Source organism: Pantherophis guttatus, chromosome 3 (assembly GCF_059756535.1).
Source record: "Pantherophis guttatus breed Tessera chromosome 3, ASM5975653v1, whole genome shotgun sequence".
Taxonomy (NCBI): domain Eukaryota; kingdom Metazoa; phylum Chordata; class Lepidosauria; order Squamata; family Colubridae; genus Pantherophis; species Pantherophis guttatus.
Window position 1 is genome coordinate 1,061,507 of NC_142065.1, and position 13,869 is coordinate 1,075,375.

The following is a 13,869-nucleotide window of genomic DNA, read 5'->3' on the forward strand; positions in this document are numbered from 1 at the left end:
CGGAACAAGATGCCGGTACCCACAGCCACTCGGTCTTGGCGGGGTTGAGTCGAAGCCTGTTCCTCCCCATCCAGGTCCGTACCGCTTCCAGGCAACGTGACATCACGTCGAGGGCATCACTGGGCTGGTTTGGGGTGGATATAAAAAGCTGGGTATCATCAGCGTACTGATGATACCGCACCCCAAAACCACGGATGAACTTTCCAAGCAGCTTCATATGGATGTTGAACAGGAGAGGCGAGAGGACCGACCCCTGGGGCACCCCACAGGTGAGGGGCCTCATAGCCGACCTCTGCCCCCCTGCCAACACCGCTTGTGTACGGCCCGAGAGATAGGAGGAGAACCACCGTAAAACAGTGCCTCCCACTGCCAACCCCTTGAGCTGTCGCAGCAACATACCATGGTCGATGGGTATCTTGCTAAATTGAGCTAAATTGGTAGCTCAGTGTTCATGTGCTGGGTACTAGTTGCTCTCTGAGCCTGGTGGTTTTCCTGCACACATTTCATTACACAACTGGCTAGAATCATCAGTGTTGGAAGGTAGTCAGGTTTGAGGAGGAGGAGGAGGCCTATAGGATCCCTTGCAGCTTGGTGGTCTTCTTGCAGCTGTTTTCTGAATCCTAACAAGTAACGTCATGGGAGTGGGGTTCTGGGGAAGGTGAGGAGAACCAGAAGGAGGTGGCCCTGCACAGCTTCATGGTGCCCAAACAGCAGGAATGCCAGGCAGATGGACCTTTAAGTCCTGCTTTGAGGAAGTGAGAAGATCCCTTGCAGGAACAAGAGGAAATGGAAGGATGTCGAGATCTCTTTCTCAAGGCAATGAACCGTTGGCTTTGCCCATGTCAGGAAGGACCAACAGTTGAGGTAACACCTATCATCTGTACCAAGGGAGGACTCTTGTGCTTGAGCTGGTGAGCCCTGGGGCTGCTTGTCTTTCCTGGATCCTGGCTTACACAACAGTGTCCTGGGTTACAAAGCCTGTTTGCATGTTGGCATCACAAAGTGTACCATGGCAAAAGGGATCGGAAGGGCCGTCCTGAGAGAGTCGTGTGCCCCTCACATGGTCCCGAGGGTCCTTCGGTCTCCTGCAGCCTGGAAGAGCGGTTTCTTTTCATGCTGTGGAAATTGATGGGTGGAGGGTGGAAATGGATGCTTTTCGATCTGCTGAGAAATTAATTCCTTCCCATTGTGGAAGCTATTGGTTAATTATGAACAGAAGGCTTGCAAAGGAGATATTTTGTGGACAACTATAATAACACATGCATAAAACATACACATTCTACACGTCCTTGTATATCTAATCATTTTTTCTGCCATTCCATTTTCTTGTTCTCTGAGCTTGGTTGTTTTCTTGCAGATGTTTCATTACCCATCTGGGGAACAACATCAGTGCTAGAAGGGAGGAGGTTGTCAACTTGCAAAGCTTTCCTGACCTGCTCCCGAGTTGCCATAGGCAGGGGGATGGGAAATCGTACCTCCCAGCTGTACAGAGGAATTCACACCACAGTCAAAACAAAACACATCCTAGCCACCCGAAGGCAAGGCCATCTCCACAGAGACCCACAATGGCAGAAGGGAGTGACTTCTATGACCCACAAAATTGCTTCATTGGGGAACGGTCATTGGGGAATGTGACTGATGACACACCGTGGGGCGAGGGGGCAACAGGGTCAGAGGCAAGGCGCGAACTGGGTGAAGTCAGAGTTGGCTTTGCTTGGTCTGTGCCGATATGGCGTTCCTAATAAACAACTGGATTTTTCTTGCTAAAAGGCTTGGGGCTCCTGCTTTTATTAGGGCATCGGTCGGAACCTTGGGAGGAGGAGGGGGAGGAGAAAGAGGAGGAGGAGGAGGAAGACTCATAGCTTGATTTGGTTATGCTGCATGGACTTTGGAGTGTGCCTGGATTTCAGACTTTGTGTGTGTGGATTTGTGGACTTTTGCCTTCATTCTTGGACTTTGCGACCCCGGACCTAGACCGAAGAGTACCAGACTGAAGAGAACTTCACATTTGGTGGGAGTGGGAACCTGGAGAATAAGACTTCTGTCTTGGAGGGCCTCGTGTGTGAGGGAGGGACTGGAACAGAGCAACAGGGACCTGTTTAGCTTTCCCCAAACTGGCCACTCAATGCGACTCTGAATGTTGTCACCTCTTGTTCAATCAACTTATGAAAGAGAAACGAATTCAAATTGTCTCTGCATTACAACTGCTTCCTGGATGTGAAATTTCCAGATGGGAGAATAAATAGAGCCAGAAGCCCAAGGGTGGGGCAGATGGTTTCATCATGTCTTCTGGAGGTCTTCTTCTCCTGCTGGGACTCCTCACCCTCTGGGCAGAGCTGATCCCTGTCTCCAGCCAGAACCGGCCAGGTAGAGCTTTCAGAAAGATCTTGAGACCCTTTGCAGGGAGGGGCTGAAGTGACCAGAGTTTTCCCCCCCCAAAGACCCCCGTCTAGAACCTCTGGCTTGGTGGGGCTTCTTCTGGGGAGGTTCTGGAGATGGTGGTTGGGTGTCAGCTGAGTAGGAGACAGAAATGGGAGGGGGCCCCAAGAAAGAGAGATGCAATTTTAGGTGGGGGCCGACCTATCTCAATTCAATCAGCAGCTGAATCAGGATTTTAAGCAATGGGAACAATCCAGTCATCCATCTGATCCAACCCCCAGGGCAGGAAACCAAATGGAAACATCTTAGATGGTTCTCAACTGTTTGCAATCTGAGCATGCGAAGAGGGCACCAGGTTCGGGAAATACCTTACAGACTTTTGTGCTAGCTAATCAAATAACATCCCCCCCCTCGCCTTTCCATTTGTCACAGAATATTATTATCTTCCTCCCGACCCCGGACCATGCTACGCCAACTTTCAAGTCTACTACTATGACTCAGCTTCAAACGAATGTAAAGTTTTTACTTATGGTGGTTGTTGGGGCAATGCCAACAGGTTTGAGACCAAAGATCAATGCCAGTACACCTGTGTTGGTAAGTAGGGAAGGAGTTGCAGATTGACTTCTGCATTGAAAAAGGATTGTTGTCTCTTAAAATTAAGCATAGGGTAGCTTAATGTAACAGTGTAGTTCTCACAACAGATTATGATCGATTCCATAGAAGTGAATCTTTATCACTCAGGTTGAACTGTAGAATTTTGGTGCTATCTGAGCTTGGAGGAGGAGGGGGGAAGGAGAAGGAGAAGGAGAAGGAGAAGAAGGAGAGTGCAGTCCCTGGTGCTCTCTGAGTGTAGTTATTTTCTTGCAGACGTTTCATGACCCAACTAGAGAACATCATCAGTGCAGCTTAGTGTAGGGTTTGTTCCCTGTTTTGATACTTCAGCTTGCCCTGCAAGTCTTATTTATTTATTGGTTCGATTTATATGCCGCCCTTCTCCGGAGACTCAGGGCGGCTTACAATGGTTTTTAAGCAATAGCCGTCATACTTTTGTATATACCTGCTTAGTAGGGCTTTCGGGCCCCCCCAAGCGGTGTTCTTTTTTATACAAAGTCAGCTTATTGCCCCCACAAACCGGGTCCTCATATTACCTACCTCGGAAGGATGGAAGGCTGAGTCAACCTCGAGCCTGGTGAGATTTGAACTCGCAGCAATTGCAGGCAGCTGGTGTTACTTAACAGTGCTTTAGTCTGCTGCGCCACCAAGGCTCATACTTGGTGGGAATGTGTTTTTCTTGAGTAGGGAATTATTTTCTGCTGGTTTTTTTGTCCTTATGTGGATGTTGGCATGATGGCTCTATCCTGCCCAGTCTATGAACCACCAAGGACTCAATTCTGAGGGAGCCACTCAGATCTTCAAGCTCCCCATTTAGCCTAAGAACTTCAGGCAACTTCCAGGAGGTCCAAGGAAAGAAGACCTCTCTGGTTGTCCAGCCTCTGCTTGGGGGAGGGTCCTATCTTACCCCCTTCTGTATTTGAGGAGGGGGCTGTGGGAGTCTGCAGAACCAGCACAGAAAGTCTCTGCCTCCCATTCCCTGAAATTCTTCCTTCCTCTTTGATGGAAACCGTGGTTGTGCATGTCCACCGCTGATCCCAGCCAAGAGAGGAGGGGCATTTAGAGTGTCCATCCCCTCCTGAGTCCCGAGTCCTTGCTCTCTTCTAATCAAAACGTTCCTCCTGATTTCAGCTTTGGGTCTCCCTGGGTGTAAGATGAGGCACTGGAGGCCGTTCTGGACAGAAAGCTCATATCTGAACATTTGTTTTTACAGCATCAATAACGAGGAGACCCACCAGAATTGGAACTACTGTTCAAATTTGACCCAAAGACCCTTCTTCTGTCCTGCACCACCCTGGAGACCCTCCCCCCAAACCCCACCCCGGGCTCATTCCTTCTCCTCTGCAATAAAGAATTGGTCCCGGCATCCTTATCTGTCTCAGGTGTCTCCTTGGGCCTCTTTGGGGGGTTTTCTCCCCACTTTGTCAGAGAAAGAGGAGATGAGAGGCAAGATGACTTTCCAGAGGTGATGCAAAGGGGAAGAAGCTCTCGGAGCACAAAATCCCTGAAACTCAGTCCCTACAAAGGGTTTACTCCAGAGTAAGTCTGGGATGGACCCAGAGACTCTGCTACTCGCTGATGGTTCCACATGGATGGTCTGGCTGGAGACAACGAGGCAAATCAGAGAACTTTTTAAGCCTTTTTTTAATTAAGGAGAAGTGGGGGGGAAGAGAAGCGGAAAAAACCCAGGAAAATAAAACAGAATGGTAGGAAAAATATTAGATATAGGAAGGATTCTCATGTATGTAGATATTTGTCAGTTTTAAACATATATTATAGCTGTCCACGCAAAATCTCCTTTGCCTGCCACCTGTTCCTAAGTCACCAGTAACTTCATCTCATGGAGAGGGAGGGAAGGGAAGGGATTAGAAGCAGGTCAAGGGTTTTGTGTGAACAAAGCCAGGCATTAATGGTGAGGCCAACAGTTGGTCTGGGATCTCTCAGCTAATCAGAATAAAGCTGGAAGGGACCTTAGAGGTCCAGCTCCTACTCCTACTCAAGCAGGACCCTCTACCATTTCAGACAAATGGCTGTCCAGCCTCTTCCTGAAAACCTCCAGGGATGCAGCACCCACAACTTCTGGTGGCAAGCTGTTCCACTGGTTAATTGTCCTCACTGTTAGGAAATTCCTCCTTAATTCCAGGTTGCTTCTCTCTTTGATCAGTTCCCAGCCGTTGCTTCTTGTCCTGCCTTCTGGTGCTTTGACCCCCTCTTCTTTGGGGCAGCCTCTCAAATACTGGAAGACTGCTATCATGTTCCCCCTAGTCCTTGTTTTCTCTAGACTGGCCAAACCCAAATACTGCCGCTGCCCTTCATATGTTTTAGTCTCCAGGCCTATAAATCATCTTAGTTGCTCTTCTTGGCACTTTTTCCAAAGTCTCGACATCTTTTTGCAATGTGGTGACCAAAACTAGATGCAAATTCCAGGTGTGACCCTAGTAAGGTTTTATAAAGCAGTACAAATACTTCAAGTGATTTTAATTCTATGCATCTGTTTATATAACCAAGGATTGTATAAGCTCTTTTGGCTGCTGCTACACACCACTAGCTCATATTCAAATGATCATCCATTAGGACTGCAAGGTCCCTCTCACAGTTACTGGTTTTGAGTCACATTTCACCTAAACTGTTCTTGTACCTTTGATTTTTCCTGCCCAGGTGTAAAATCTTGCTTAAAAATCTTGCCACATTAAATATCATTTTGTTGAATATGACCCATTGTTCAAATCTGTCAAGATCTTTTTGGATCCTGAGTTTGTCTTCTGGGGTGTTGGCTATTCCTGCCAGTTTAGTGTCACCTGCAAATTTGATGAGTTCCCCTTCTATCCTCTCATCTAAATCATTTATGGAGATAATTGAAGCGTCCTGGGTCTAAGACGGAACCTTGTGGTACCCCACTGCTTACTTCCCTCCATGTAGACGTACATGGTGATGTTGTCTATCCCACTTTTTTTCTAGCTTACCAAGAAGTAGGTTGTGGTCTACTTTGTTGAATGCCTTGCTGAAGTCTAAGTATACCATGTCCACAGCAGTTTTCTGGTCTACTAATTTAGACACTTTGTCAAAGAATGAAATAAGATTGGTTTGGCTTTTAACAAACCCGTGCTAGCTTCTAGTTGTAACCTTACTTATTTCTAGATGTTCACAGATCTGTTTTTTGATTATTTTTTTCCGCTATCTCCCCAAGTATTGATGTTGGGTTGATTGGTCTGTAATTTCCTGGGTCTGTTTTTTTTTTTATCCTCTGATAATTCCCCGATGCTCCAGGAGGTACAATAGTTCTGAGATATAATCTGTCAGCTCCTTCAGAACTCTGGGATGTAATCCATCAGGTCCTGGTGACTTATATTCATCAAGATCAGACAGGTGTTCTCTTGCCATTTTCTTGCTTATCTTTATTTTTATTTCTAGTCTGAACTAGCCATTTCTGTAACAAGAAAATTCTTTAATTGGTAAAGCCCAAATCAAAGTTTCATTTTTTTCCCCCTCAAGCACAAAGTCCACCAGCAGTTTCCAAGTAGAAACAAAAGTAATCATTTTTTTTTCTTTAATCATAGCTGTCAGTTTAGCCATCTCAGCTAACTCCATCAACTTTTGCAGACTTTCTGCCACTGTGGTCATAAAATGGCCAGCAGGTAGCATCACCTGCCCAGGTGTTTGTGCTCAGATTGTCAGGAAATTCTCCCTCCCCCCAGGTCTCTCTCAGCAAGTCCTTCCCTGCTTGGCCAAGGCAAAGGTCACTCCTGATTTGAGGGCTTCACTGCTTGCTCTGAATGTTCCTCTTTACACAAATCCTCGTGTAACACACCGAACACCGGTGTGAACCACCTTGTTCAAGCCTGTGGTTACAAGGCCTTGGTAAGGCCACACTTGGAATCCGGCACCCAGTTTTGGTCGCCAAAATGTAAAAAAGATGTGGAGACTCTGGAAAGAGCGCAGAGAAGAGCAACAAAGAGGATTTGGGGACTGGAGGCTAAAACTTATGAAGGACGGTTGCAGGAACTGGGCATGGCTAGTCTAGTGAAGAGAAGGACTAGGGGAGACATGATAGCAGTCTTCCAATATCTCAAGAGTTGCCACAAAGAAGAGCCAAATTTCCAAAGCCCCTGAAGGCAGGACAAGAAGCAATGGGTGGAAACTAATCAAGGAGAGAAGCAACTTGGAACTGAGCAGAAATTTCCCGACAGTTAGAATAATTAATCAGTGGAACAACTTGCCTCCAGAAGTCGTGAATGCTCCAACACTGGAACTTTTTAAGAACATGTTGGATCACCATTTGTTTGAAATGGTATAGGGTTTCCTGCCTAAGCAGGGGGTTGGACTAGAAGACCTCCAAGGTCCCTTCCAACTCTGTTATTCTATTCACACGGATCCTCCTTAAAGGACTCTTGTGGCTGTGGTGAAGAGCCCTTCCAGAGAGTGAGAGTTGGAGGCTTCTCACCTCTGCCTGAGAAAAGGTGGGGATGGGGTTATTATATTTTATTAATTTATTGCACAATTTTTCTCTTTTATTAGTTTGCTTTATACATGAGGTTTTTATATTCCTGTGAGCCCCCATGTGTGAATAGGTGGCAATAGAAATTTCCTAAAATAAATAAATAAAATTATCACATCTCAGCTTGCCAACGAACTGTGAGGGGAGGGAAAGGGAGACAGAACATGGCCCAGACATCAAGATGTCAGTATGAGAACCAAGGACACTTAGGCAGGTATTTGCAGAAGCCCCAAAGACTTTCCCATAACAATATCCAGAGACGGCATTGGACAATGTGACCTCAGCTAATTGGTGGATGGTAGAATTTGAACTTTAACTAGAGGGATTAGCACAGGAAAGATCTAGATCTGGTTTTGCCTTCAAACATGCCAAAATGATGCACTCAATAAAGTTTTGCATAGAGAGATTGGATTGTCTCGATCGTGCTTGCCTTGGTTGAGTGCGTCTGTCTGTCCATCGGAACCTGGACACATAGAATATCAGAGTGGAAAGGGACCTTTCAGGTCTTCTAGTCCAACCCCCTACTCAAGCAGCAGACCCTGGCCTCTACCATTCCGGATAAATGGCTGTCCATGAATAGGAAGGTTTCCTATTTGTCAAGTATTTGCAAGCCATTGGCACATGTATCATACAGACACTAGTGGAGGCAGAAAGTGCCCCCACCCCTATGTGGAGAGGAGGGGCTTACACTGAGTATAAAACCCCCTCTAACCTTTCCACCAAGCTCTCTTTTACGTTTGTTCTCCATGAGACATGATCTTTGATAGGGGTGGTCACACACGCTGTGTGCCCCCTATCCTAATGGATATTAATGGATATTAAGACAGCCTTTGTATATAGTTAATGTTTTGTTATATGAATAAATACATTTATCACATTTATTCATGCATCTGCCTTTGGACTCTTCTATGCTCCTGGGTGTTTCTACGATCCCAATTTCCACAGAATGGTAGCAGAGGGAATGGTAGCAGAACTCCACTCCAGGAGCTGCTGAAAAGGCGAGATGCCCTCCAAAATAACCTGTGAGAGAAGCTCCCCTGTTGTGACCAGAGGCCTTCAACGGAGGAGAACTTCACAGCAGCCCCAGTCTGAATCAACGATGGAAAACATTGAAGGGGGTTTCCATCCAGCTACACCCTGGCAGCCAGAGGCCACCCAGATGCAGCAAGAGATCCCAGGGGCCGAGCCAGGCAATGTTGGAGAAGGCTTCTTCAGCACTGACGAAGAGGGGGCAGAAGGACCAGATGAAAGCCTGGACAGGCAAGTGGCTGAGATGTCAGAAGAGGAGTGCCGAGCAGCGCTGGCCTCCCTCCTGAAGACAAGGGCAGCAGCCAGAGAGAGGCCTGAGGAGGCAGCACCAGAGATGCCTGCCATCCCGGTAAGGACTCCCCTGCCTGATCTCTCCAAGATGGCGCCTGCCGCCAGAGAGACTGCCCCCCCACCCAGTTTCCCGCCAAACAAAATGGCCACCAGGCCACTTCCGGAGGCCACTTCCCCCAAGATGGCTGCTCCCCTGGGCACTTTGCCAGCACCACGAGCCAGGCCATCCCCAGCCCCACAGCCCAGGCCTACAACGCCAGCCAGTCAGTTCAGCCTTCCAGCGGCCCAGAGGACCACTCCGAACCCACAAGCCCCTTGCCAGGCCCCGCCTGCCACGGCAAACATCAAAGAGGCCATAGAGGCCCTGGTCGCTGCCCTGCAACTTATGGAGCAACCACCCACTGGCCCCCCCGAGGCCCCAGACCCAGCTGCCCACTCAAGGAGGGCCCCAAATCCAACCTCCCACCCCCGGAGGAACCCAGATGGACCTGCAGCCTCCCACTTTCCACTGCAGAGGCGCTCACCATTCACTGAATGCTCCAGGGAGGCCCCGGCTGAGGCCTCCGCACCTTTCCGGCCCTGCTGGGATGATCCGGAGCTGCAATCCTGCTCCTCTGATGGAGAAGAGGAGATACAGAGACATTTCCAGGCCTACCCAGCCCATGGACCTCATCTGATGGGCCTCCAGTCTCCAGAAAGATCTCCAGGCTTTCTTCCCACTCCTCCAAGGCTTCCCCGCCACATCGCTGATGTCCGGGCCTATGCTGAGGCTCCAGCCAGACCTGACTTCAGAGCTCAGAGAGGGAGATCGGAGCTCCAACAAGAAAAGGCTTTGGAGCATGCTCCATTTCCTGCACGTGCCCAGTTGCTTCAAACTACAGAAGGACTACAAAAAGGAGCCAGACCTAAGCAATCGATCCCAGGCTTAGGGATCCCAATGCCATTCACAACAGGCTCTTTTCAGCCATTTGAACAACTCCCCATGCAGTTTAATGGCAATAATTTTGTAACTTTGCCAAATAATTTTGAAAAATTACATTTAAGTGGTCAGAATTTTAAAAAATGGTGTAAAGAGATTCAGATAATTCTCTTAAGAGAAAATACTCTGGACATGATCAAAAGACCACCGCCTTTACCTTGGAGCCCTGAAATTGAGTTCCTGCATAAAAGAGCTTACACAACCCTGTTAAGTTCTATAGACACAGCTCTGTATGCCAGTCTTTCAGACGGCCTCACAGCTCAGGAAGTTTGGACTGCCCTATATAATTTGTTCCATAGTGACAATATGGCTGCCACCAGCAGATTGTCAAGAATTTTCCACAACTATAAACTCAAACCTGGTGTCAAAATGGGGGAACATTTGGCAACGCTTAAAGCCATGAGGGATGAGCTTATACAGAGGGGGGAGCCTGTTTCTGAATCCACTTTAATTAGTGTGATGTTGAACTCCCTAGACAAATCCTGGAGTCCCTTTATTATTTCTCTAGAAGGGGTTTCTAGGGAACAAAGAAATATAGAATACTTTTCTGGCCGCTTTATTGAGGAAGATTTAAGGCGCAGAGATGAGGAACAACAAGAAATGAAGGAGGCATATCACAGGCCTAGGCCTCAGAGGAGGCGCCAGGACACAAATGAAAGGATTAATACCCTTCCCACCTGCTTTGACTGTGGCATACAAGGTCACTTTAAAAGGGAGTGCCCTCACTCTAGGGCCAACACGGCTGGACTTAAGCACAATAAAAATAAAAGAGGCCGTGGAAGAGGGGGAGGTGGTCATAAAGGATACCAATTCTGTAGTGTCACTAGTGACAACCACACCTCCCAGGTAAAGGATGCTGAGGGGCTGTGGCTTCTTGATTCAGGTGCATCAACGCATATAGCCAACACGAAGCAACGATTTCAGGTTTTACACCCACTCAAGTCCTCAGTAAAAGTTGCCACTGGGGACAAGGCAGAGGTAACTGGGGAAGGCGTGATCAATGTGCCTGGTATAGGAGATGTCACAGGGGCACTGTATGTTCCCTCAATCAAGAACAACCTTTTAAGCATCTTAAAATTGACTGAGGATAAAAATGTAAAACTGGTTTTTGAGAAGGGTGGAGGTTATGTTTTCGAAAATGGGGGTGTTGTTGGCGATATTGTAAAAATCAACAATTTGCCTTATTTTTCCCCAAAAGCACAGGTCAAAAGGCACAAGAAACCTAACAAGAGGACTCAGGGAGCTAACGCCCAGATAGAGCAGAAAGCTTCTATGCCAGCCCCCAGGTTGTCCAAACTCAAGGACCCTGGACCTAAAACCAATGAAGCTTTTAAACCAGCTCCTAGGACATCCAAAGCCATTAAGGCTGAGCCCATTAAGGTCACAACTCCTCAGCCAACCCTGAGGAACTCTAAGGTGACCATTAATCCAGTGCCTACTCTCATTACTGAACAGACCAAGGCTTGTAATGGTAAGATACATAAGGTTGACAAAGTATGCATGGGTAAACCTTTACATTTGGATTGTGCTCATATATTACACCGCAGGCTCGGCCATGCCAGCTTCCCGGTTATTAAGAAAATGCAAGATTTTTCTGATGGGCTTAAGATAAAGAATTGTAATACCTATTTGGAATGTGCCATCTGTAAGGCAGCAAAATCTAAAACTGCTGCTATACCTAAGGTCTCTTCCCGTCGTGCAAGGTACCCTTATCAGCTAGTACACATGGATTTGGTTGGTCCTTTTAGACCCTCCCTTGGTAGGGGGCGTTATTTTTTAACGGTAGTAGATGATTACTCTCGTATTTATTTTAAAGGACAAAACTGAAGTCTTTACCAACTTCAAATATCTTTACAACCAGATCCAAACGCAACACAAGGTGTGCATCGCTCAGGTGCAGAGCGATAGGGGGACTGAGTTTACATCCAAGACTTTTGAAAAGTGGATGAAGGAGAGCGGTATCCTCCATTTTAAATCATCCCCTCGAACTCCGTCTGAGAATGGCATTGTAGAAAGGAGAAATGGCGTACTGCAGAATGTCATGAACTGCCTACTTGCAGATGCTGACATGAGCCAAGTTTTTTGGGCAGAAGCGGTCAAAATGGCTAAATATCTAGTCAACAGGACGTGGAGTAGTGCCATTAACCAAACCCCATACTTCCTGGTCCATGGAAGGAAACCTAGCCTCTCACACCTGAGAATTTTTGGTTCCTATGCCTGGGTCCATATTCCCAAGCACCTCAGAAGAAAGGGGGGCAAAGCATCAAGGAGGCTCAGATTTATAGGTTATGCAACCGGCAGCAAGGCCTCTAGGTTTGTAGACAAAAATAACCTTGTCATTGTCTCTAGATCAGCTTCCTTTGAGGAGGGGTCAAATTGGTCAAAAATTTATTCCAATGAACCCGGTTATTCCTCTATTAGAAGCGACACTGAACAAGCAGCACCACCTGAAGAGGATGAACCAACAAACTCCAAACAACTGACCAGCGAAGATCCGGATGGTGATGAATCCCTACCTGACTCTGACGATTCAGACAAGGAATCCTTGGGTGACTTCACACCTCCTGCCTCACCTAAACGACCATATCTTCGCAGCGCCTAGGACAGAGGCCCGCCCCGTTTTGATTGGAAAGATACCTCCGGCAGCTCCAATTCTGACACCGATGCTTCGGATGACAATGATGATGGTGAGTGGCAATTTCCCAGATGGTCAAAACGCTCCAATAAAGGGGTGCCACCCAAAAGGTTGGACATTGGCTGTGTTGCCTCGGTCAACAGCGTTACCATGGCCCCTAAAACGTACTCAGATGTCCTTCAGCTTCCCGAGGAAGAACAGCGCAGGTGGAGGGTGGCAATGGAGCGGGAAATGGACAGTCTCAAAAAATTGAAAGTCTTCATCCCCATGGAAGTCCCCAAAAAGAGGAAAGCAATTGGCACCCGTTGGGTCTACAAGGTCAAGCCAATGCCCAACAACCAAGTCCTCTATAAGGCCCGGCTGGTAGCACAAGGCTACGCACAGCGCTACTTGCAGGACTTTGATGAAACATACTCCCCCACCGTGAGAGCGGAAAGTGTGAGGGCTGCTTTGGTCACCGCAGCAGCACATGGGGAACACATTTTTCAATTTGATGTGCAAACTGCTTATTTACACGCACATCTAAAACAAGAAATTTACGTCAGAGGTGCCCCCGGATTTCAACGGCAGGAAGGCCACACCTGGCTTCTGAAGAAAAGTTTGTACGGCCTCAAACAATCAGGCAGACTGTGGTACAAATGCCTGACTAAAACTCTCAAATCACTGGGTTTCCATCCATCTCCAGCTGATAAATGAACCTTCACAAGGGATACCAAAGGGGGGCTGGAGAAAGTCCTAGTGTATGTCGATGACCTTTTATATATAGGGCCTGACAAGGGGGGAAGTATTATATTTGCCAGGACCCTACAAAAAAAGTTCACTCTAAAGTCTTTAGGATATGTGGACAAGTACCTAGGCGTACAAATCATCACTACACCAAAAGGTTTTGCTCTCTCCCAAAAGGAAAAGATAGAGGAACTCTTGGTGAAATGTAAAATGGAAGATAGCAAGCCAACGGCTATCCCAATGCAGACCGACTATTATGGATTGGCACACAAGGATAGCCCAGAGTTCCAAAATAATACTCTATTTAGGTCAGTGATCGGCTCATTACTATATATAAGTAACTGGAGCCATCCAGATATTGCCCTGGCCGTAAATCTGCTATCTAGACAAGTGGAACATCCTACCCAGTTCCACTGGTTGGCCATTAAAAAGCTATTAAGGTATCTCAAGACCACAGCAGATTACGTGCTTCGCTTGGAACCTGAGAATAGAGACAAGGCCCAATTAAAATGCTTCGCGGATGCGGACTGGGCCGGAGATACCAAGACACGTAGGAGTACTTCGGGCTTCTTGGTACTATTAAATGAGGCACCCATCCATTGGCATGTGGGGCAACAGAAATTTGTTTCGTGCTCCACCGCTGAGGCCGAATATGCATGCTTATCAGAGGCAGGGAACGATCTGATATGGTTTGATGCCTTAATTTCTAGCATCTGGACACCA

At 47.4% G+C, this 13,869-nt stretch overlaps 1 pseudogene; it reads left to right on the forward strand.

Moving 5' to 3' along the window:
- Positions 1–2,255: 2,255 nt before the first annotated feature.
- Positions 2,256–4,254, forward strand: LOC132712164 (kunitz-type serine protease inhibitor bitisilin-2 pseudogene; annotated as a pseudogene).
- Positions 4,255–13,869: the final 9,615 nt, after the last annotated feature.